The sequence below is a fragment of the Megalobrama amblycephala genome, linkage group LG3 (assembly GCF_018812025.1).
Source record: "Megalobrama amblycephala isolate DHTTF-2021 linkage group LG3, ASM1881202v1, whole genome shotgun sequence".
NCBI classification, from domain to species: Eukaryota; Metazoa; Chordata; class Actinopteri; order Cypriniformes; family Xenocyprididae; genus Megalobrama; species Megalobrama amblycephala.
Window position 1 is genome coordinate 37,590,189 of NC_063046.1, and position 10,241 is coordinate 37,600,429.

A 10,241-nucleotide genomic window follows, 5' to 3' on the forward strand; every position below is an offset into this window, starting at 1 on the left:
TGGCCTGCTAATTCTGATCATCTATCTGAATGCATTCTTGAAGATAAAAAAAAAAAAAAGATAAACCACCCTTTGTGAACTGAATTAAATTAAGGTTCCCATGCATGCTCATTCAATACAAAAAATCATTAACAAAAATAGTTTTTTTTTTTTGTTTGTTTGTTTTTTTTTTTTTGATAGAACTGTATTTTGTATTGCATTGTTGGCCACACAATTGAAGATTTTAAGCCCAATTTTAAGCTAGATTTGCACCCCCAAATGATCAGGCGGGGGTGGGGGGCTAGTGCGGCCCGATTTGAGCTTCCCCGATCTCAAATCGTTAATATGAAACATCACACTGAGGTGATACCCACGATAGCCAATGAGACTCAGTAAGCATCACTTACGGGATGGTGCGTGCTGTTTTAGCAGAAATTTGGCAGCCAAAAACATATTGAGAAAGAAGATAACCCATGTTTTTTTTGGGTCTAATTTGTTTTTCACTGTAAAGCAGAATGTGTAGCAGGAGAGCCAGCTGACAACGTCGGTTGTCTTCCATTTTTTTATCTTCTCAAGTTATGTTTGATCTTGCGAGACTCGGTGAGATCTCGTCTTACTGTGAAATCGTTCCTGCAGTCAACAGGTGTGTGGTCTCGCAGTCCGGTCGAATCATCTAGTGTGTGCGTTCAGAGGATTATAAAGCTAAAAATCGGTTGAAACAGGAATTATGTCTGTGGTCTTCCACAGTTTTAAAATGGGTTAAGATTTGAAAATCGTCGAGTGTGTACCAGGCCATGGCCCAACAATGGCACCATCTAATATTTGGGTAATGCTTTAGATTACAGTCCGGAAAGTACTGCGTAATTACAACAAATTTACAGTGTAACTTTCAGTAATTATAGTGTACCTATAAAGTAAGCACATGTAAGTATAGGGGAACAGTATGTAAAGTCTTGGGAATAAAGGGGTAACAACCAGGAAAATAACAAATTATTTATACTGTAAGTATTTTAGAACTAAGGGATACTTATACTATTATGATAGACAACAATCATACGTTTGGGAGCAGTTTGGGAGCAATTTAGCTAGAAAGTGCACTGATTAAGTTGTTTCAAGGTAAGCAGAAAGAACTATTGCAATCTTTGGGTACCCATGTACTATTTTATGCTGTTTTGTAGTATAAACAGTGTGAGTAGTGTTGTCATTGGTTGTTTTTGTCATGTGGTTTCTCAGTTCTGTTTTGTGATTGAGTCATTGTCTTGATTGTTCATAGGTGTTCCTTGTATGTCATTAGTCTCTCTGTATAAATAGCCCTAATGTTTCATTGTTTTCTTGTCAAATATTGTCCATGTACCGCTGTTGGTGAGTTCATGTTTTCAAGTCAAGTAGCCAAGCCAAACCATGTTAAGTCTTTGTTTGTTTTATGTTTGACTATGTCTAAGTCAATAAACTGCACTTGGGTTCTGCAACTTGCCTTCAGTGGACTATCCTTACAGAATACTTGACCTACAAAGATGAACCCAGCAGTTGATCTACTGTGGTTGCATCAGGGGAATCGTCCCCTGGAGGATTATGTGAAGTTCTGTGAACTTTCCTGCCAGGTTGAATTCAATGATGTGGCACTTAAAGACATGTTTCAATGTGGATTAAATGAGCACTTGGCCTATCTAATGCCGGACAATATCTCACACTGGACTTTGGCTCAGTACATTGACTTTGCACTTTTACTGAGCGGCTCCTCATTTACTGTGGGTTTTGCGTACGAGGAGCCCTGCAATCCAACAGTACCCACCACACCAGAGTGTCTCCACAGCCCGAGCATCATGTCTGGAGTTATCCACGCCATGCCTGTTCACGTCATGCCAGCCAGATCAGTGACTGTTCACATCATGCCTGCTAAGCCAGAGACAGTTCACGTCATGCCTGCCACGGCAGAGCCTCTTTACGTCATGCTTGACACGCCAGAGTCTACAGCCATTATGGATGCTTCGCCAGAGCCCCCTCACATGTCTGTCCAAGTTCCCCTGGAGCCCCTGGAACTCACTGTTGGTGAGTTCATGTTTTCAAGTCAAGTAGCCAAGCCAATTCATGCTAAGTCTTTCTTTGTTTTATGTTTGATTATGTTTAAGTCAATAAACTGCAATTGGGTTGTGCAAGCTTGCCTCCAGTGGATCTTAGTTACAGGTGCACAGACGTTACCAATCATGTCACTGGAATCCCTTCTCTCCTACAGTTCTCAGCCTTACCCATCACAAAGAGACTTTTATTATATACTTGCATGTATATAATCAAACAACATACAGTATATGTGGTCTTAAAAGTTTGGCAACCCATCCTCAACCTAACCACAGACTCTAATCTTCTTCACAATGGTAACCCTACAAAACTAACATAACAGAACCCCCTGCCCTGTAAATCACAACATAACACAACATTAATCAGTAACTTGTGTCTCCCTATGTTAATCTTGTGCAAAAACACACAAAATAACACTTAATTTCAACATGTATTTATACAGTCTGACACAAAGCATTCTGGGAATTAAAAATCTGCTGCAACTCAATCATATTAAGTTCAGCTTACTACAATGAAATCAATGCAACTTTTTTCTATTAAGTACAATGAACTTTCAATATTATTTGAGTGAAACAAACTTCATTAATTTCACTGTTCAGTTTTACAGTGCAGAAAGAAAAAGTGCACTTTAAATATGCAGATGATGCACTTAACTGAAAAATGAGCGTTGGACACTTCATGCACTCAACTGTCACAGCTTTAATTATGTAGCGGAGGGAGAGGGGTTATCAGACTGATGTTGAATGACAAAATAACTTCATAAAATTCATACACTACATGGTTGAGTACATAGTGTATACAACAGTGTATGGTGCATCATTTGGGATGCAACTTGTTTTTACAAAAATGCAACTTTCTCAGCATTTTTTTACAAATGTTGCTTTTTTTTAATGAAACCACTTACCCACATTCAAGTGTTTTGTTTATACATTTATGTAACTTTTTTCCTGCAAAGTTTAAGTTGGAAGTTCATCTAATGTTTTGAGAGAACATTCAGAAATAACGTTTTCATAACTTCACAACTCGCTCGGACATTTCTCAATACTTAGGTCACTTTTTAAAACTCTTCACACAGCACAACAGCAGTCTCTGAACAGTGGATAGTTATTTATCATTGCTTTGGCACAAAATGCACTTAATGACGACATCTTTAAAAGTACCTGAATACATTTTTCACTTGGACAAGAACAACCAAAGCTCTATATACCTACAGGCCAATTTGCACGTTACATACTCTTTTTAAAGCTGTTAAACTTAAGTTCAAAACCTAACATATTAAATTTTGTATTAAGACAGCAATTTGTTACATTTCTACAGTAATGCCATACTGAAATATATTCCAGTGTTGCTGAACACCTAAACAGGTGTTAGTCTTTACATTTCATTGCCATCTGTACAAAAGGAGAAAACTTAGGAATAATTTTGTACTGTGATGTAAACATGGACTAGTAACATATAGGCCTATTGCAGTGAATTCTGAACAGTAGAGATTGTCATTCTTGTTTTGTAAAGAAACTTTACAAAAGAAAACTTACAATGTTACCTGTTGTTAGTGTTGTTTAGGCGATTGTTTTATAGGTGACAAAGTGTGTTTGCTGTTTGACAACCTTTGCAAGTGTTCTGGAAGAATCAGTTTATTTTAGACATGTATTAAGTGTTTTGGTAGTTTTAGTGCATTTTGAATGTGAAATTAACTGATGTGCCAGGTTGAAAGTTGGTTAGGATAACTGTGTGAAGGGTTTTGAAAAAGTGACCTAAGTATTGGAAAATGTGTCCTAATGACTGTAAAAAAAAAAACTAATACGTACATTAGCTAAACATTCATAGAACATTTTTTATTTTCATATTTTAGCTGGGATGTTATGTCAATAAATTGCACTGAACTAAACTAGGGAGAGAGACAGTTGAATGGATCAGTTCTTCGCAGTGTCGCCTCCTGCCATTTCACATTTCTGTCATCACACACGACAGATCAGAGCGACACTTTCTTCCCTCAAGTCTCTCTTTACGACACTGCCAGCAGCAACAGGGATAACACCAGCAGGAGATAATTACTCTAACCCTCCAGGAACAATGCAGACAGACAGACAGTCTGATCCGTCTTTTGTGCACTTTCATCGGGGGAATGTCATGAAATTTTGTTTTGTCAGCTTTTCAGTGTAAAACTTGGGTAATCCTGCAAATTGCTTCAAACGCCAGAAGTTGCTTTAATAGTTTCTGTGACAGTGATTCTTAGATTTTAGAGAACAAGGCTGAATGCGCAGGATTTTTCAACTGATCAGTGCCTAATGCAGTGGTTCCCAAACTGGGGTCAGAGTTTGCAAGGGAAATGGCAGAACTTACACACCGTGTTTTTTTTGTTTGTTTGTTTGTTTGTTTGTTTGTTTGTTTGTTTTTTGATCAAATGTTACTGGATGTTTATTTATTTTTTCTGAATTGCTTTGGCTCAATTCTCAAATTTGTTTTTTCTTCTCTTAAAACAATAAATTCAGATCTCTGAACAATTAGTTTCTTCACATCACATTTGATTTTGATTTTTTTTTTTTTATTATCGACTGAGAAAACTCTGTCACTTTGGTACATTTCTCAAATCATCCTTAATATTTGCAAACAGTTGGTTAATTTCTCAAAACAATTTGCACAAACAGCATGTAATGGTGGCACACCCTAACAAAAAGGAATTTAATTGCAATTTGAAGGAATTCATTTAGGGGTTTACTCATTCGGGCGCCAGGCAGAATTAAGTCTACCAAAAACAGAAGATCCCTTTCTGTTACTCACTTCAATGTTTTGTCGAATGAGAGACACTAGGGGTCACTCTTGGGGGCCCTAAACACTGGCCACATCCTGGACATACAGGTATATAAGGCAGCCAATGTTTATTACACACTTCAGCTATGTTCTTGGGAGCCAAAGCACGCTTATGCCTTCGGGTGCAATAGCTCAGTCTGAGGCTGACAATGAGTTGAAAATGCTAAGTGGCAAGTAACTTTGGAAAACCACTAGCCACAGTGGCTAGTGAGCAAAATAAGTTCATGTCAAGCCCTGGTTGCGCCGTACTGTCCCAACCAGACTTGGTTCTTATGGCATCACCAAATATTGGTGGAGCAGCTATGGTGTGTGGAGTTGTAGATGTTGATGCACTTTCCCTTTCTATGTCTGCACTGATTCTTTTATAAGCTTTGAAGTTGATGTTCATTTTAAGTTGAAGTTCAGTTTTCATCTTTTTGTGTAGTTCATCCATCTTGATGTTGCCTCTGTTAACTTCTGCAGAGAGATGTTCCTGATCTTTTTGAAAAATTTGCTGGGTGGTCTTGATGTTCTACTGTAACTTCAGCTGAAGTTGTTCCACCATAAAGTGAAATTTGGCACACAAAGTAGATTCAGGATTTAGTTGTTTCTCTGTTAGTAGCATTCTCATGGCTTTAAATATCCATTTCTTGTTTCTTGTTGTTTTGTTGCAGTTAAGGTGGTAGGGAAGGTAGGTAACCAAGTAAGTCATGTTGTGTTTCTAGAGATGAGATGCACAATTGCATAGGATCTTGTCACTGCTCCCCGGATTGGCCTTGGACAAGAAGGCTGTCAGCAGGTGGCATGGAAGCAAAACAGACATTGGATCCCTGTGGAGTTTTGTGGTGCTGTGTGGGTTTGGAGTAGAAAATAGAAGTACTTGGTAGTTGAGGTCGTTTTGAATGTTGCACAATCTGTTGTCCCATTTTCCTGCTTGCAGTAGGAACATCTGGAGCAAGATCACTATCCACCAAAGTGGATGGGGAGGGTGGTAATGTGGCCATATGTTTAGTGTATACGCTTTAAAAATTGTTATTTGGTACAAAAACAGCACAGGAACACACTTGTTATTGCACTTGCATTACCAAAACTATTGCACATTCAACAAAGCAACATATCTCATAGTATTAGTACATGCAGTTATCCACAACCTAACCATAAGCTCTTCTCTTCTGCACAATGGGAATGATCAAAACTTCAAAATAACAGAAACTCTTTCAAATGTCAAACATAACTGAACATTAAACATTAACATGTTTCCCTTCACTCAAAAACACAAAAAATAACACTTAATTTCAAAATTTACTCTCCATTTCCAGCCATATACAAAGCATGCTGGGAACTAACAATCACTATCAAATGCTGTCTCTAAATAAAACAGCATAACTGAACTAATTCTCTTAAAATAAATAGGTAGACTGGCTTATTTCCTTAATTTTATCAGCTTTACCGATTCCTCAATTCAAACCTCAAGTGTACTTAAAAAAAAATTAGGAAAATATATCTCTTGGTTTTATTACTGAAATGTTCTCAATATGTTCTATACAACAATGAACCACAATTTCCTTAATAAAATATACCCCTTATTTTTAATTCTTATTATTCTTATTATTATTATATATAATAATTATTATATATTAACAAAAATGACAAGACCTATCTTTTTTTTTTTTTTTTTTTTTTTTTTAACAGTGTATCAGTGTATAATGTTGAGTGCTCAATAAAGGTAATGTCTTTCATTGTGTGTGGTGGTGCATAAGTCGCAAAGAAACAAAAAGTACAAAGACTAACATATGACCTCACAAAAAGTATTTTACAATTTTCCACACAGCAGCTTACATACTTGTCACATTTTCTCAAGTCGAAAATCACTTCAATTATCAATTAGCTTAGAATCATACACTTGATGACTCTCAATGAACCACTGATCCAATTAGAGCTCAAACATAAGTTTGTTCCAAATTCAGCAATACACAATTGTAGAAATAAGTACTTCCTTTATATGACACAGGTATGAAAGTAGAAATAACAAAAGGTTGGGGGAAATTGCCATTTTTCACACAACGGTTTGATACAATAAAAAATATCAAGAAGCCTTTGATGTAGTTTGTGTCATATACTTATTAATTAGCCTTTATTAATTTAGTATTAATTAGCCTAATAGTCCATGTTTTCAAGAGTCTGTTTCTCTACAAAATTTCAATGAAAAATATAACCAAAAGATATAACACTTGTTAACAAAAACACTCATCAACAGGTCAGCACGTTAAAAAATGGTCAAATAGCCAAAATAAAACAAGGAACAAAACAAAAACACTCACTCGGAGTGACTTGAATGCACGTTTTTAGTAAGTGTGAATGTTTGTGTACGTGTGTGTTTGTGTGTGTATGTGAGTTTGCAACTGATATGAATGGAAAACGGCCACGTAGGAAAACTTTTGGTGAGCTTGTTCTCCCAACATTCCTAACAAGCACTTCCCCTTTGAGGGAATACCTAAAAAAGTTTGTTCAACTTCATCAAGTGCATGAGGGAAGTTTATTTGGACAGACTCTTGAACCCTCGTAGCGAGTCTACTCAGTACGTACACTTTAGGCAAATCCGTAGACCACAATGCAACACAAGTTGCGCTTAATTTAACCCCACCCCACACAACTCTGGTGTAAGATATTGGAGTCCTGCACAGGTCCTGTTCAGTAAATCCGCACCCACAGTATTTGATAGAACACCCGACCCATTATCCAACAGCAGCACTAATTTAATTCTGTACCCGACCCAACCTGTTTCATATAAAGATAGTGACCCGAACTGCACCCGCATTAAAATCTACTACATCAGGTAGACAAAAAGTACTTATTTTTTTCATGTAATACAAGCAATAAAACCAAAGACTATAGAATAACATAAGACGGGTCACTCGTATTGTTCTGAATGGGAGAAAGTGCAACGCGCAATATGGCGGAATAAGTCCCGCCTTCTAAATAAGAGCCAATCGCCGACTGGTAAAATCACTGTGTCACTGCAGCGGCCGTTAGAAGCACCGGTTTCTATAGAAACAGTCAGACTCGCACCTCCGAAATGAGGCACAAAAGACGCGCATTTAGGTCTGCACATGCGCATTAGCTTGATCCAGCCTGAAAAATACTGTTTTTTTATCATGATTCGAGCATTTAGAAACAAAATTTATGAGACAGTTGTTGTCAGATTTCATTGATGATTACAAATATGAAATTTAATTGAAAGCTTGGCAAACAGTTTTGGAGAATTTGATGTTTCCCCATTCAAAGAGATAGGAGTTGCACTTGCCTGCCCGAGAGGCGTTTCAAAGATGAAAAAGATTCCCGCCACTGTTTTGACTACTTTACACATTTTAAAAGCTCTTCACGAGTTCCCAGCTAGCCAAAATACCATCGCATGCAGGCTACGCACCACTACGCACACACAACGAGCGCATATACCTCAGCACAAAGCATTGTTTTGGATGTTCTGTAAGTTCCGTCTCAAAATAGGCAATACGTCATAAAACCCGACCAATCATGTTGTGAATGTATCCCTATGCCTTTAGGTTCAGTATCTTTTGGTTCGGTGATAAAATTGCCAATCTGAACGCTAATCGGACCAGTACTAAATGTTTTTTTTTCTTCTTCTTTGGTCCGGACCAAATGAACCAAACAAACCAAACTACAAGTGTGAACGCACCCTTAAAGCCGGGCACACATTTAACGACTAGCTAAAACATTCTAAGACTGTGCTCAACATACAGCGATTGTTTCCTGCTACTGAAGCAGATTTAAATACTTATACATGGAATCTGAACACCGACTGTAATCGCAGACTGAAAGCAACTGGCTCTGACTGGACGCGTTTGAGCGTGATCAGTCATAAGTATCAATTTACATTCATAATCGGCCTCACAATCGTTAAGTGCGTGCGCGGCTTTAGGCAGTTGATGAATTTAAGAAAAAGAGACACACAGCCCAACAAATTAACAGAAAAAAGATTTAAAAAAATCCATCTGTCATGTAAATAATACAAAAATTTTGCCTACATTATGTCAACAATCTACCCATAGGCAGTTTTGAACAAATGTGCAAAAAATCATATAGGCTACACAGAAACTTGGAGGTCTAAGTAGCTATATGTGACCATTGGTCCTCTCAGCAGCATGAAAAATAAAACTTTTATTCAAATTGTGAATAGATTATATACAGAAAGCAAGCAGAGAGCGCTCCTTTTGTAATGACTGAAGCTGTCGATCACTTCAGTTGCAGCGTGATTGGCTACTTGACCCGGACTTAAACACGGCCCTAGTTTCCTGTGTTTAGTTCCTATTTCCTTGGTTGGGTTGGCTTCTACATATGTGATAGTAAGTTCACCTGTGTCTGGTTAGGATCATTGTTATCCCTGTGTCATTAACTATAGGCTACTCATCAGTTTGGTGTCGGATTTTTGTTTTAGTTTAAGTTTCTTTGCTCTGTGTTTGATTATCTTCTGGATTTGTTTGGTTAATAAATACTGCTGCAAAAGATTCACACTTCTTCTTATCCTTTATCTTCTCTGCCTAGAAATGTTTCAAACGACTGGATAACCAGTTGTTAATCACTTCCTTTGATTCACCGTCTTTCAGTGTGCAGATCACATAATAAACCAATCATATTTTATGATGCAACAGATATGAGAGGAATGGTGAATGCATGAACAGCTCATTGACAGCAAGTTAAAAGTTTTGTGTAATTCAATCTAAACTCCCAAATTCTCAAAATTATATATGTTTAATTTAAATTTGAATTATGCTTTAAGTTTAATTACACATATGGGCTGTAAATAAGTGTTGTAGTTAAGTGGGTTGTAGGTAAGGCTTTAAAATGCAGCATGTTTATTGCATTTAATTAAAATGGACAGCCTAGTTGTTGGACTCCTACAATCTGGGCCATTTTTAGAGGGATTTGTTCTTGGAGGGTTTGGTCTTGACTCTGAACTCTTGACACTGAAAAGAAAGATTGTTGCTTTCTTTTTAAAAGACACATTCAGACGCCACCATCATTGACAAAACAATTAGTGTAGAGATCTAATGCTTCACAGAGCACTCATAACTTGTAACACATGGGTCAGAAACATGGCACTGGATGCACACACAATCAAGCGCTCGATTATAGCGCAATCTGTGTCTGTCTAGATGCTGCGATGGTGGATGAACCGTACAGAGGTCTGGAGAAATGAGATGAAAGTTAACAATGACACATTGATACGCTGTAAATACTGCTATAGTTGATCAATGAGAATATGAGAGGAATATTAAAGACACTCAACATGAACAATTGCATCCTTAGGTTGAGCTTTTAAAAATAAATGATTTCACTGGACAAAATGGACAAATAATTGAAAATAAATAAATACA